Below are 14,846 nucleotides of genomic sequence, written 5' to 3'. Positions count from 1 at the left end.
CTGATTAGCATGATCTCTTACATTCCTGGATTTGAATCCTAGCTTCACCAACTCCCAGTTGTATGTACTTTTACAAACTTGTTAATCTCTGAGTCTGTTTCAATGTCTAGCAAATAAGGATAATGATGCCTGTTATATAAGTCGTTGATAACATTTACCTAAGTGATATGGGACAAAGGAGGCGCTTAGTAAATGAAGCATTTTTATTTGATTATGATGTAGTTGCTACAGTCTGTCTTTGAATTATACAAATGCATCTTTTCCTAAGCAGGCACACTGGAGGCAAAGTAAAAAGATGTTGGGCTTGGAGAAAATTCTTAGTAGCAAGTTTAAGTATATAATACACATAGACTATATCAGATTGAGTCCTTATTTTGTGTGCTTTGAACCATCTTCAGGCCCAAAGGAAGAACCCGGAAGGAAAATCTTGAAATACATGGGGCTAATCCATCTAAAATTCTACACTCTCAACTTTGCTTTGGATGTGTTAATTATATAAATTTTGACCCAAGTTCTGGATTTCCAAAGTCAACAATGTAATTTCACCTGTAGGAGATGAAAGAATGTCTTCACAAACAAATGACAATGAGCAAGGAAACTTACTATAATGAGAATATGCTACACTCTTGGGTTAAGGTAAAGAAACAATGCAGTGAAATTATTACAATTCCAAAGGCAAAGGAGTAACGTAAGTCCTGAGATTGGGTCTCCAAGCATGTTTGCTCAGGAAATCGAGCAGGAACAAGACCAGTTTAAAAAACAAATGAACAACAACCACAACAACAACAAAAATTGCTCCTGTCTCACCATTACAAGAGGAGTAATTACTAAAGAAAAATAAAAAATACAGGACTGATTTAGTCAGAGGAAAAGAGATATTTCCTTAGAAAAATGACTATAATCTTAACAGCTGACCAGATATAAATGAAATGAAAATCTGAGTCCATTTGAAAAGGGATGATAAAAGGAGAATTAAAGTATTATTAGATCAGGGTCCAAAGTAATAAAACAAAGGAGAATAGGTATATTCTCAGAGAGCAGCCTGGTATGACCACCAAAAGCATCCAGGTCCAGAAATTCACAGAGAAGCAAATGGCTTAATACCATAAGCAGTCTATAATAAGAAAAATTAGAGAATTATCTTTCAAAGATTTGGACAGTAAGATCAAGGGTTACAGAAATTCTGGATGGACTCAGAATCATGAAAGATTATTACAGAATAATCAGAATTCTATTGGAAGGTTTTCACCATTACCTATGTAGCTACAGTGTTTCCTGGATCTTAAGAAATTTATAGGCTTATAACAAAGAGAAATCCCAACAAAGATGGTGCATCTTTGCCTAGAAGTCAAATGGAGTTTGGTAGCACTGGTCCAAGCCTGAATTGGATGTTGATTTGACATAAGAGTATCTCCTTCTGGGAGGTGAAATTGGACAAGATTTAGGTGGACAACAGGTCTGCAGACTCAAAACTTTCTACCTGGCCATATGAGGACCCAGAGTAAGCTTTGATGGCAAAATCTAGAAGAGAGTGTTGAAGATGAATTTCTGGACCAAAAATCAAAGAAAAAGAAAAAAATAGTACACTAAAATCCATCAAACAATTCTATGTGCGACAGAAAAGAAAATAGCCCAATTTTTAAAACATTAAACCATTAGAAACTGTACTGAGCCTTGTCAAAAGAACAGAACAGCAAAGAGAAATGAAATATTGGAGACATATCCTACTACTGATGGCAAAAATGTATTATAAAAAATTGCTGTTCAAACATTGGACATTGTATATTTCTAGAGCCACAAGTTTCATTAACATCAGTAGCAGCTACAATTCAGGCAATCTGCAGGAAGTGATTCTCCAGTTACAACAAATGTGGGATTCAGTGAGAAAACATTCATTGGAGACAGGTTTCACCCTTACTAATTCCAAAGCAAAAAGTGAAGGAAGTTGCTAGTGGGCCTGAAGTAAATATACTGTACTTGCTTACCAGAGTAGAGCTGGTAAGCTTTGCTGCATGTTAGAATCAACTGAGGTGCTATTAAAACTCCCATTGCCCAAGTTGGGCTGCAGACACTCTGGGGGAGTATGCTCATCAGTACTTTAAAGCTCCCCAGGTAATTAAAACTCACTGCCAAAATTGAGAACTACTCTGGTAGAGGCTGTGCCATTAGTGACTAGATTAAGGTCAGCTTCAATGTAGCACTGAGATGCCAGAAAAAGTGTGCCAAGGTCAATTAATGATTAAGGGGTTTTAAGATGGGTAAGAAAGGAACTTCTTTTATTTTATTTTTTTAGATGTTTATTTATTTTTGAGAGAGAGAGAGAGAGAGACAGAGCATGGGGGGAGGGCCAGAGAGAGAGGGAGACACAGAATCTGAAGCAGGCTCCAGGCTCTGAGCCATCAGCCCAGAGCCCGACGCAGGGCTTGAACTCACAGACCATGAGATCGTGACCTGAGCTGAAGTCGGACGCTTAACCGACTGAGCCACCCAGATGCCCCAAAGGGAACTTCTTTTAAAACCAAGGGACTGGAGGGGCACCTGGATGGCTCAGTCGATTCAACCTCCAACTCTTGATTTCAGCTTAGGTCATGCTCTCACGGTTCTTGAGTTTGAGCCCTGTGTCAGGCTTTACGCCGACATTGTGGAGTCTGCTCCGGATTCTCTGTCTCCCTCTCTCTCTGCCCCTCCCCAGCTTGTGCTCTCTCAAAAAGAAATAAATATGTGAAAAACTAAAACCAAGGGACTGGAACAAATTTCTAAGCTTTGTAAGAAGGTGGTGGCATCTCAAATACCCCTCCCAGAGGGAAAGAAGGTAGTATGCATACTTCCTTTGCCAGAATTAAGCTCTCACTAGGAGAGTTCACCCAGTTGAGGTTAAATTCACTCATGCAACCATTCCACACAATTGCCATTAGCTAGCATCTAAAGCTGACACCAAGATTTTCCTCATGTAACTTTCTTCACTGAGATACCATGCATTTTTTGCTGTAATCCTTGTTAGCACTAAGTCCTAGACTCTGGACACCTCATTGTCCAGAGATAATTGATCTTGAGCTGAGAATTAGCATTTTCTAAATTTTGCGACAGTGAGGCCAGTGATAATACCGTGCACCTTTTTAAAATACTGCATTATTTAAAAAGTGAGACAAATCAGAAATTTGGTATTAAACAAAACTTTGAATTCTAAAGGAAACATATGCAATACCCAGAGAACAGATGTAACTACAAATAAAAAGTTCCTGAGTGTGAATTTTGGATTTAAATTCTTTGAATTTTAACTCGTAACAGATAATTTGGTTTTCAATTTAAATTATTTTGGCTTCAGCTTATAAAAACATTAAGGATTTGAATTTCCCCTCATAAAATCTATAGTAGTAGGATTTGCTGCATTTCTCTGTTGACATTAGATATTTTTACAAATTGATCTTGTTGTGCAAACTGTGATGGGCCAGTTAGACAATGTTAGATATAATTTAGGATGTTGAATACAACAATAAGCTTTGGGTTTTTAGCCTCAGTTGGAGCCTCAGTTGTTTTAGTGAACAGATACTTTGGACCCATTGTAAACCCCTCAAAGGCAAAATTCTGTCATTTAGCAGGATATCTGACAGAACGGTGCTTTTTCTTGGAGACTTAGTCTCATGGACATGGAACCTGGATTTTTCAGATAGTTGAATTCTCCTGCCCTGAGACAGATTGCCTCATTCTTAGCTGACCACACATTTAATGGTTAAGCACCAGATTAAAAAAAAAAAAGTAAGAAGCAGCAGCTTATTCTCTACCCGCAAAGTTTCCATCCATCCCTTGAAATTCACTGCAATGACAATTCTTTCTCACTCCATCATTCACGGCTCTCCTGGGGGTAGGGAGGAGTGACATAAAATTCTTGCTTATAGAAGGAAAATCTGAGCATGTGTGGCCCAGACTCTGTTTTCCATGTTTGTTGGAAGCAAGCTTCTACACAGCACATGTTCCCCTGTTCTTTCTTGCCACATGTGGGTACATGTGAAGGAAAACCTTCTCCAGTCCACGATGACTGGACTGAGGGGAAAACCAGAAGTCTGGGTTTGGAATTAGAAGGACTGCTTCCTTACATATTTAAATTATATTCTCCAATATAGTTTTACTTTTTTATGCCTAACTCTTTTTTCTATTTCTCAATTTTTTTTTATAACTAGGATGGAAGCGTTCTAGTTAATAAGAGACCACCTCAAAGATTCCTAAAAGTTATAACCTATGGAATTCCTTGCCTTGGTGTTTAATCAAATTTTTCCCTTACTGAGATCTATGGAGGATTGTTTATGAGATCATGGGCATATGTGTATGCCCAGGATATGGTAAGTACTATGCATAAAATATGAATAAGTTGATGCCAGGTGAATGATGGCAGCTGAGCCATTGTCTCATAGAAAAAAATGATAAACTTTCTGTCTATGTGGTTATATTAGAGATTCCACCAATTATGCTTTTCTTTATATTCAAAAGAAAACTGGAAAAATAATACTTAGAATTAAAAAAAAAAACTATTCAATTTTATTCACTGTCAAGGAAATGCACATTACAACCACAACACAATGGTCACTTCAGGCCAAGATAGAGTAACAAGCATCAGATTTACCCTACTCCCTGAAACAACCAAAAGACTGAATATAGAAGAAAGATGGAAAGAAGAGATATATAAAGATTATAAAACTTTTGTAGCACAATGGATATGTCCACAATCGTGATCATGCTTACGGTTTCACGGGCATATATACTTGTCAAAATTTGGCAAATGGTATGTTTTACATGTAGATTATTGAATGTCAGTCATACCTTAATAAAATTGTTATACACACACATACACATATAAAATAGTTATAATGGAAAAGTCAGATCATACCTATTGTTGCCTTGACTGTGGAACAACCAGGACTCTCATTTTCTACTGATGGGAGGATAATTTGATACAATTACTTTGGAAAATTGGTTGTTTAACATATGCATATTTTACAATTCAACAATTATACTCAGGTATATGGGAATAGAAAGTCACATAGATGTCTACCAAAAGACCTTTTTATGCTCTAGGGAGTCTACAGCAGCACTATTTATAATTTCCCCTAACTGGACATAAACTGTGGTATATGGGGCGCCTGGGTGGCTCAGTCGGTTAAGGGTCTGACTTCAGCTCAGGTCATGATCTCGCGGTCCATGAGTTCGAGCCCCGCGTCGGGCTCTGTGCTGACAGCTCAGAGCCTGGAGCTTGTTTCAGATTCTGTGTCTCCCTCTGTCTCTGACCCTCCCCCGTTCATGCTCTGTCTCTCTCTCTCTCTCAAAAATAAATAAACATTAAAAAAATAAAAATAAAAAAATAAAAATAAAAAAATAAACTGTGGTATATTCCTACAATGAAATATTATACAGCAATGAGACTGAGTAATCTAAAACTACACACAATACACGACTCTCACATTTGTGCTTTAACAAAGGAAAATGGACACAAAACGACACATAGTGTATAGACCCATAAATACAAAAGTAATAAACTGGGCCAGAATAAACTAGGTTTTTACAAGTCAGGCTACTAACTACCATTAGAGGTAGATTTGAGCAAACTGGGCCTTCTAAATTGTTCTTTTTCTTCATCTGGATGATGGTTACGTGCGTGTATTCACTTCAAGAAAATACATCAAGCTGTGTACTTTGTACACTTTTCCACATGCATGTTATTCTTCAAAAATGATAAAAATAAAACTTTTAAGAAAAAACTTTATTGAAATCAGAAAGCATAAAAGTTTATCATTTCTAATTTCATCAGAGAATGCCAAATTTTCAAAGATTTCTGCCAAGTTTCAAATTCTGTTATTTTCTTATACTAGAGTAAGTCCGAGAGTGAAGGTATAGGACTGTATTCTGATTTTTCCCAGAGTTGCATCCTGAAAGCGATTCTATTCAGTTGTGTGCACAGGTAGCGAGTGGAAAGGAGAGGGGGAGTATATTGAGATGTTAATTATAATCCAAAAGCCTGTATTTGTGGCTATTCAAGTAGTAGAGAGAAAAGTCTTAGGAACAAAGCTATCAGAAAATGTTTTTGAAGGTATCTGACCTCTTTGCTCTGTCATTGTAAGTTGTATATACTATTGGCTTCTAACACTATTTTATCTTTAAATCACAGATGAAAGAAGGATATAAAGATATTAAGTGCACAGAGGGAGTTTTGACATATGTATTCATCCTGTAGCCAATACCCCATTCAAGATATAAAGCCATGAAATTATCCTAGAAAGTACCTTATGCTCACTTCCCCTTTATTTTCCTCCAGGACCAGTGCTCTGACTGCTATCACTGTAAGTATATAATTATATATATAAGTATATATAAGTTTATAAGTTTATAATAAGTTTATAAGTTAAACTTATTATGAGTTTATAATAATATATATATTTATTATTATAAATTATATATTCATATTATGCATTTTTAAAATTATTTTAATATGTACTTTTAAAGAATGTTAAAATTCAGATAAATGGGAAAATAAGGTACACACTCTTCTATCTTCGTAATTATTTTTCAGGCCAAATTTCTCTTCTCCTTCTGGTAAGCCTAGTACACAGTTGATAATTTACTATCATAGTTCATGTATGCTGTGCTCTTTTTCAATCTTTTTTCTCTCTCTTCTTCATTTCAGACAATTTCTATTGATTTCCGTTTACGCTGACTGATCATTTCACTTAAAGTAACTCTGTTAATTTAATGTGTTTTTAAATTTCCCATATATTCTTTTGTAGGCTTTCGATTACTTTTGCAGTTTTCATTTCTTTGATGAAATTCTCTGTTCTTGCATCCTTCCCATCTCTTGCTAAAGTTTTTCAACATATTTGCAATAATTAAAGTGCTCGTCAGCTACTTGTAGTATCTGCATCGCTTGTGGGTTAGTCTAAGCGAACACTATTTTACAACGTCTATGTATTGCTTCTTTGCATGTCTTGCAATGCTTTATTTTATAGGGGAATTATCTATGGAAGAATAGTAGAGGTTGAGGGATACTATCAATTTATTTCTCCTCCTCTCCCTGAACAGTGGACACTCTAACACTGGCTTGCCAAAGTAGAGACTTCACCATGAGTCTGTAACTGAACCACAATGTCAAGAAAATTAAACCCAACCACTTGTGCTGTTGCTGCTTTTATCACCATAACCATCCCTGTCACCTAGGGGTTCGACAGTTGTTGTTTTTTTTTTTAAACGAGTGTTTAAGCCCAAAGACCAGAAGGTGGAATTTGAGGTTGAGTAATTTGGTTCAGTGGTTCCAGCCACAGGGAGAGAATGCGAGACTACCTAGGTTCTTTCTGCTTGTCAGTCCTACTTTCACTTCTTTTTTCATATAAAAAATACGCAAAAGGAGAAGCAGGGAGCTTTGTTATGCCAAACGATGACCGTGTTAGCGTATTTTTCAAGCTCCAAACCATCCCACCTGCTCCTATTATTCCCACTGGCTCTGTTGCCTTCCTCTCAACCTCAGAGTTTAAGGTTTCTGGCAGGCTTTCTCCATCACTTACATCCAGAACCAATTTTTGCCCCAGAACCTTCATCTCGCTGTTCTAGCGTGCAGGGCTTCATCCTCTGGATGTCAGCATCATCAAGGCTTTCTTGAACGTAGAATCCTTCAATAGTCATACAAATCACTCACATAAGTCACTTCAAAACATCATCCATATTTTACTTGGTGTTACCATAAATAAAGGTCTTTCTTACATGTCTTTTCAGATTCTATACCGGAAGTGGACATCCGCTGAAAATCTATTTTAGTGTTGGAGGGGGGAAAGTAATGTTTCTGGACTCACTAGGAAATGGTGTGAGGATCTGACATGAGTTTCACCTTACAGGGGCCTTTTCAACCTCAGCACTATTCTGAGGACATTCTTGTGGTGGGGGAGGGGGCGGAGACTGTCAGGCATTGCAGGATGCTAAGCAATATTCCTGCTTCTACCTACCACAGGCCAAGAGCATCCCCACACCCCTCGCTGTGACAAGCAAAAATGTCTCCAGACATTGCCATGAGCAGTCCCAGTTCCTTTCTGAGAAAACTGTATTTTATTTTCTTTACATATGATTTGGTAAAAAAAATACTTGACTTTTTTAGTCAAAATAGGAAAAAAATAGTTTTCACTTATTTGTAAGTCTGGTTTGAACTTTAAATGGGTTTATCTTTTTTGTAAAGAAAACAAATTTCTAAATTTCATCAAAGACAGCTCAGCTTTAAGGCAGTCTTTGAAAATGATTTTCTCATGCCAGGCTGTAATAGGAAGTTAGAAAACCTTGCAGCTTTTCCCTCTAAACAAATACCCAAATGATGATGGTGATGGTGATGATGATGATGGTGATGATGGTGATAATGACTGAGAGCCTTCACAGCAAGTCTGCCTAACCTGGCAAAGGATAAATCTGAGGCCATACTATGCAGCGTATGTGTGGATGCCTGCAGTCACAAAGATGGTCCTGATGATAGAAATGAGGACAAGATCCTTGGCCAAAGGTGTCCCAAATGTCCATCGTGTCCCTGGCATAGAATTTGCTTTCTAAATGATAAACTCACAGAGGATGGATTCCTTTAGTTTGGAATCCATCTGCCACCCTTCATCATTTCCAATTTTTTATTATAAGGACAGATTTATACCGTAGCATTATCTGTTTTCATTCCAACATTGAGCTAAGCAATCTGGTGTGAAAGCAAGGTCACCCCAGACTATTGCAAGTGGCTGTTTTCATTGATGGCAGAAGTGGGGGGGCAGGGAGCAGGGAAAGCAGAGATTCTGTGACTAAATAAGAAAAGTCTCTAGTTAAAGTCTATAGGTACTTTAGGCAGGACACATTATTTGCTGCTTTCTAAAAACAAAATTCATAATAAAGAGAACAAATAGCATCCTTTGGAAGATTCCATTTGAGTACTAAGATATAGGATATTTTGTTCATCCTGAACTTCTATTCGTCTTCTAATTTAGTTTTGTTTTGGAGTTTTTTTGGGTTTTTTTTTTGTTTTTTCCTCTTCTTTGGCCGCTACAAGTGTACTTGGGAATTCCTATCCATTGAGTCAATCAACCTCCAGTTTCAGGAGAAAGAAAAGCCATAATACCCAATCACTACAAAGGGAGCAGTTGATTCTTGTTGCTAAGTGTTTCAGATATTTAACCCTATAAGAGGCACTTCAAGAGTAATTTCAACCAAGCAGTTGGTTCAGTTTGGATAAAAAAGACAAACTCTCAGGTCTAAAGTAGCACTGAGAAATGAATGTGCTTTAATGTGATTTCTTGTCTTTGAAGTGAAGGGAGGAATGTTTTTATGCTTATTCCCAGTATATACGTATGCTAGTTGAAAGTCAAAAAAGATATAATTGAGACTTGTCACAGAGAGGAAAAATGTTCAGCTTAGATGATTATGCTGTGGGTTTCCTCACGTTCATACTACAGAATTCCGGAGTTTGGAAGTCTGTAGTCTCCTAAGGAGCTTCTGCAGACACCCATGACCACAGCCACCCAATACTACCATATGCTCTACCTTCTCTTCTGTTACTATACATAAATTCCCCAGGCTCCTATATAAAGACAACGCTTCCAACTATGAACTAGATTCTATCTCATCCTATGAGCTATGAATAGACATTCGTAGACATTCATACCAACAATTCTCTGTTCTTTGGACTGCATCATCAATTTCCCCTCATTTACTGAGTGACTCCCATCAGCATATAAACCTAATATTTATCCCATATTAAAATAAATACTTAAAAAATTTCTTTCAACCCCATTTCTCAGTCAGGTACCAGTCCATCTCTCTATACACTTCTACAGAACAAAAAATCATAAAAGTATTTTTTATAATTATTCTCTCCAATCTCGGCCCTGTTCTCTCCTAAATCTTCACAATCAGAATTTTGTCCTCAACAATGTATTGAAACTGCTCTTTTCAAAGTCACTAACAATCTCCAGGATGCCAGGGTGGCTCAGTGGGTTGAGCATCAAGCTCTTGATACAGGCTCAGGTCATGATCTCATGGTTTCTGGGTTCGAGCACAGAGCCTGCTTAGGATTCTCTCTCTCCTTCTCTTTCTGCCTCTCCCCTGCTCTCTCTTTCAAAAAAAAATAAAAATAAAAACCTTTAAAAAAGTCGCTAGTATCCTCCAGTGTCAAATCTCAGTCTTCATATTACTTCCCCTATCAGCAACATTTCACATTGAAGATCATATTCTCCTTGATGCATGTTCTTCACTTGGCTTCTAGTGAAATAGTCTATTTCTTCCAAAGTCATTGGTCACTCAGTCTTGATTCTGAGATAGACTGCATTAAAAGAATAAATCATTCATCTCACCTTTGCATACATCCTTGTGAAAAAACTTTACAATTCCTTCTCATTGTGTACATGGCTTACTTCTCTTTGAGTTCAGGTTAAACTGTGTGACTTGCTTTGGCCAATGGTTCATTAGCAAATATCTGCAAAAAACCACTGCCATGAAAAGGACTTCCCAGGACTTACCCAATAGTCCCAGGAGGAGGCCTGGCATGTGAACAGAGCTGCTGCAGATAAGGTGCCCTGGTCCACCTCTGCCTAAAACAAAGCTTCCAACCAGTCAGCAGATAGATGGGGGAATGCAGCCGAGATCAGCTAAGCCCAGCCTAGGACCACTCATTCTAAGACTTCTAAGTTAAACAAATACTTATTATTATACACCAATGAGATTTTGTGGTTTGCATGATGCAACCCTGGTTAAGAGATGCAGTCTCCTCTCCTTGTTCTCTTGTTCTCTTGTTCTCTTGTTCCTTATCATTGGAATAGCCTATGCCTCAATCTTTGAACCTCTTCCTGTCAGTTAATATTTTAGTATAACATTTTTTCTCCCTTTATTTATATTAGGTAATATTTCTACTAAAGGGAGTGACACAAAATGGTGTGATAAATCCTAATTCAGGAATTAAAGGTCTGGATTCTACGAGTGGTACAAAATAACGGATAAAGAGTAGTCTCTATTAGTCAACAATATTCAATGGGGATAGGATAGTCTCTTCAATAAATGATGTTGGGAAAACAGGACAACCACATGCAAAAGAATGAAACTGAATGCCTATCTTTCACCACATACAAAATTAACTCAAAATGGATTAAAACTTAAACATAACTTCTTATAATATATAACTTCTAGAAGAAAATGGGACAATCTTCTTGACATTGATCATGGCAATGATATTTTTTGGATATGACACTAAAAACACATGCAACCAAAGGACAAAAAAATAAGTGAGACTCTATCACACTTAAAAACTTCTGCATAGCAAAAGAAACAATCAACAAAATGAAACGGTAAACCATGGAGTGGGAGAAAATATTTGCAAATCATGTATCTGTTAGTACCCAAAATATAGAAAGAACTCATGTAATCAATACTAAAAAACAAACAAACAATCCAATTTAAAATGGGTAGAAGAACTAAACAAACATTTTTTCCAAAGAGATGCAAATGGCAAACAGTTACATGAAAAGGTACCCAACATCGCTAATTATCAGGGAAATGCAAATCAAAACCACAATGAGATATAACTTCATATTTGTTGAGATGGCTTTCATCAACACGACAAAAGATAACAAGTGTTGCCTGAGGTATGGTGCCAAGGGAATCCTTGGTGGGAATGCAAATTGGTCCAGCCACTATGGAAAAAAGCATGAAAATTCCTCAAAAAGTTAAAAATGTAACTATCCTATGATAGTTAAATATATAGATATTGTGTCATTGTAGTATATAGTTATATATATATACACATATATATATAGTTATCTATATCTATCTATATATACACTGTATCTATCTATATCTATCTATAGTAGTTGTATATATAGATACAGTATCATTGTAGTATTAGTCACAAGAGCCAAACTATGGAAAAAAACCCAAGTGTCCATCAATGGATTAATGGTTAAGAAATATATGAAACACACACACACACACAAAGATTATTCAGCCATAAGAAAGAAGGAAATCCTTCCATTTGGGTCAACATGGGTAGATCTCAAGGGCATTATGCTAAGTAAGTCAGAGAAAGACAAGTACTACTATATGAAACCACTTTTACGTGGAAACTAAAAAGGCTGAATTTATAGCGAGTAGAATGGTGGTTACCAGGGCTGGGAGTTGGGGCAGATGGGGAGATGTTGGGGAGAGAGTATAAGCTTTCAGTTATAAGATGAATAAGTTCTAGGGATCTAAGGTAAAACATGGTGATTATAGTTAGTAATAATGTATTATTACTTGAAAGTTGCTAAAAGAGTAAATCTCAGATGTTCTTACCCCAGAAAAAGAAATGGTAATTAAGTGACATGATGGAGCTGTTAGCTACTGCTATGATGGTAATCATTATGCAATTCATAGGTGTATCAAAGCAACATATTGTACACCTTAAACTTATACAATGCCATATGTCATTTTTATCTCAGTAAAGCTGGGGGGAAAACAGGCTCTTTAATTACATAGCTAGGGCCCACATCCTAGTTCTATGATCCCAGCTATGGGACCTTGGAAACGACTATCTTAAAAAGTCTTTGTATCTCTGTATTCTTATCTGTAAAACGGACAAAATGAAGTACCAGTTGAGGATCAACATGCGAATTAAAACAATTCACATTAAATTCATAGTATATTGAATGAATATCATGTCTTAGTCTGTTCAGGCCATAGACTGGGTGGCTTATAAACAGCAAAAATTTACTGCTCAAAGTCCTCGAAACTGGAAGTCTGATATCAGGCTGCTAGCATGGTTGGGTGAGGGCCCTCTTCCAGATCACAAACTCCCCATCATGGCTTCACATAGCAGAACGGGATAGGAAGTCACATGGGGTCTCCTTTATATGAGCAATGATCTCATTTATAAGGGCTCCACCTTCACTACCCAATCACCTCCCAAAGGCCCTACCTACCAACACTATTACCTTTATGTTAGAATTTCAACATACAAATTTTGTGGGTACACAAGGGTACACAAACATTCAGACCATACCACATAATGAAGACTCAATAAATGAACTCATGATGTTGTTAAATAGTTATGCGATATTTTGGTTATCAATCTTTCTGAACCTTAGGTTTTGCCTCTGGGCTTTATCTCTTACAAGTCAAAAAATCATAAAATATCAAAAAAAAAAAACTTGTCATGAACTTTTCATGCACTAAAATGAACCCGTATCTGATTAGTAAATTCCAACTTAAGGTATACATGATTGAGCTTCCTTCAGTACCCTTTACAGTTGCCTTCTGAAAGGGCTCAACATTTTAAGCTGATGAGATTATTTTTAATGGAAAATTTTTAGGCTCCAGAATAGGAAGGTGGGAGAGAGATGTTCTCAGGATAAATTATTTGAAATTATAGCATTTTGGTACACAGTAATGTGCTGGTAATACTTAACAGTTTCTCCAAAAAAATTAAGTTCATGTATGTACACACACATGCACGCCTAGATGATAAGTTTGCTGATAATGAGGACATATGGCACTCTATTTGCAAAAAAGAAAACACATAACATTCTTTATTGTAAATTCATACATCCAATTGATTCTCACAGAATCCTTTCATTGATTTGGGTCCAATTTTTGTATCCATAAACAGTCAATGGTTGCAACTGATGAACAAGTGTAGCTTCTACATGAGTGTCAGTTGATATTTTTATGTTTATTGGTAGGATAAAAGTGAAGCAATGAAGTTGTTTTTCATTGTTTTTCAATGACTAAGTGATTTCTTTGCTGAACTGTATACTAGTTCTATAATATACTAGTTCTATAATATACTATAAGCATATTCCCCCAATTTGTAATAATTTACAAATTATTATAATTTGTATCAATGTAATTGCTATAGAGACTGCACATCTTTTTTAATTTAAGACTATTTTTTAGAGCCATTTAAGGTTCACAGAAACATTTAGAGGATGCGACTGAGATGTCTTATACACTCCTTGCCCCTTCACATGCACTGACTCCTCCAATATTAACAACCCCCACTAGAGTGGTACATTTATTACAACTGATACACTGACACATCATAATCACCTCAAATCCATAGTTTACATTAGAGTTCACCCTTTGTGTTGTACATTCTATGGATTTGGACTGTATAATGGCATCTATTCATCATAAAAATATCATACGGAGCATTTTCACTGTCTCGAAATCCTTTGTGCTGTGCGCATTTACTTGTTTTCCCCTCCAACCCCTGGCAACCACTGAAATTTTTAGTCTCCACAGTTTTATCTTTTCCAGAATGCTGTATAGGTATAATCGTAGAGTACATAGCCTTTTCAGATTGACTTCTTTCACTTAGTAATATGCATTCAAGTTTTCTCCATGCCTTTGCATGGCTTGATAGTTCATTTCTTTCTAAAATTAATTAATATTCCATTGTCTGGATGTGCCTGTTTATCCATTCACCTACTGAAGGGCATCTTATTTCTTCAAGTGTTGGCTTGAATGAATAAAGCTGCTATACATATCCATGTATAAAGTTTTGCGTGGACATAAGTTTTCAACTCTTTTGAGTAAATACCAAGCAGGATGACTTCTAGATCATATAGGAAGGCCATGTTTAGTTTTGTAAGAAACCACCAACTTGTCTTTCTGGCTGTATTATTATGCATTTCACCAGCAGCATATGAGAGTTCCCGTTTCTCCACAGCTTTGCAAACATTTGATGTTGTCCATGTTTTGGATTCTGGCCATTTTAATAGGTGGTTAGTAGTATCTTATTGTTGTTTTAATCATGTGGAACATCTTTCCATATGCTTATTTGCCATCTGTGTATCTTCTTTGATGAGTTGTCCAGTAAGGTG

The sequence above is a fragment of the Acinonyx jubatus genome, chromosome C2, assembly GCF_027475565.1.
Source record: "Acinonyx jubatus isolate Ajub_Pintada_27869175 chromosome C2, VMU_Ajub_asm_v1.0, whole genome shotgun sequence".
Taxonomy (NCBI): Eukaryota; Metazoa; Chordata; class Mammalia; order Carnivora; family Felidae; genus Acinonyx; species Acinonyx jubatus.
The sequence above is the reverse complement of the archived record's forward strand: the minus strand, read 5'-3'. Positions refer to the sequence as shown.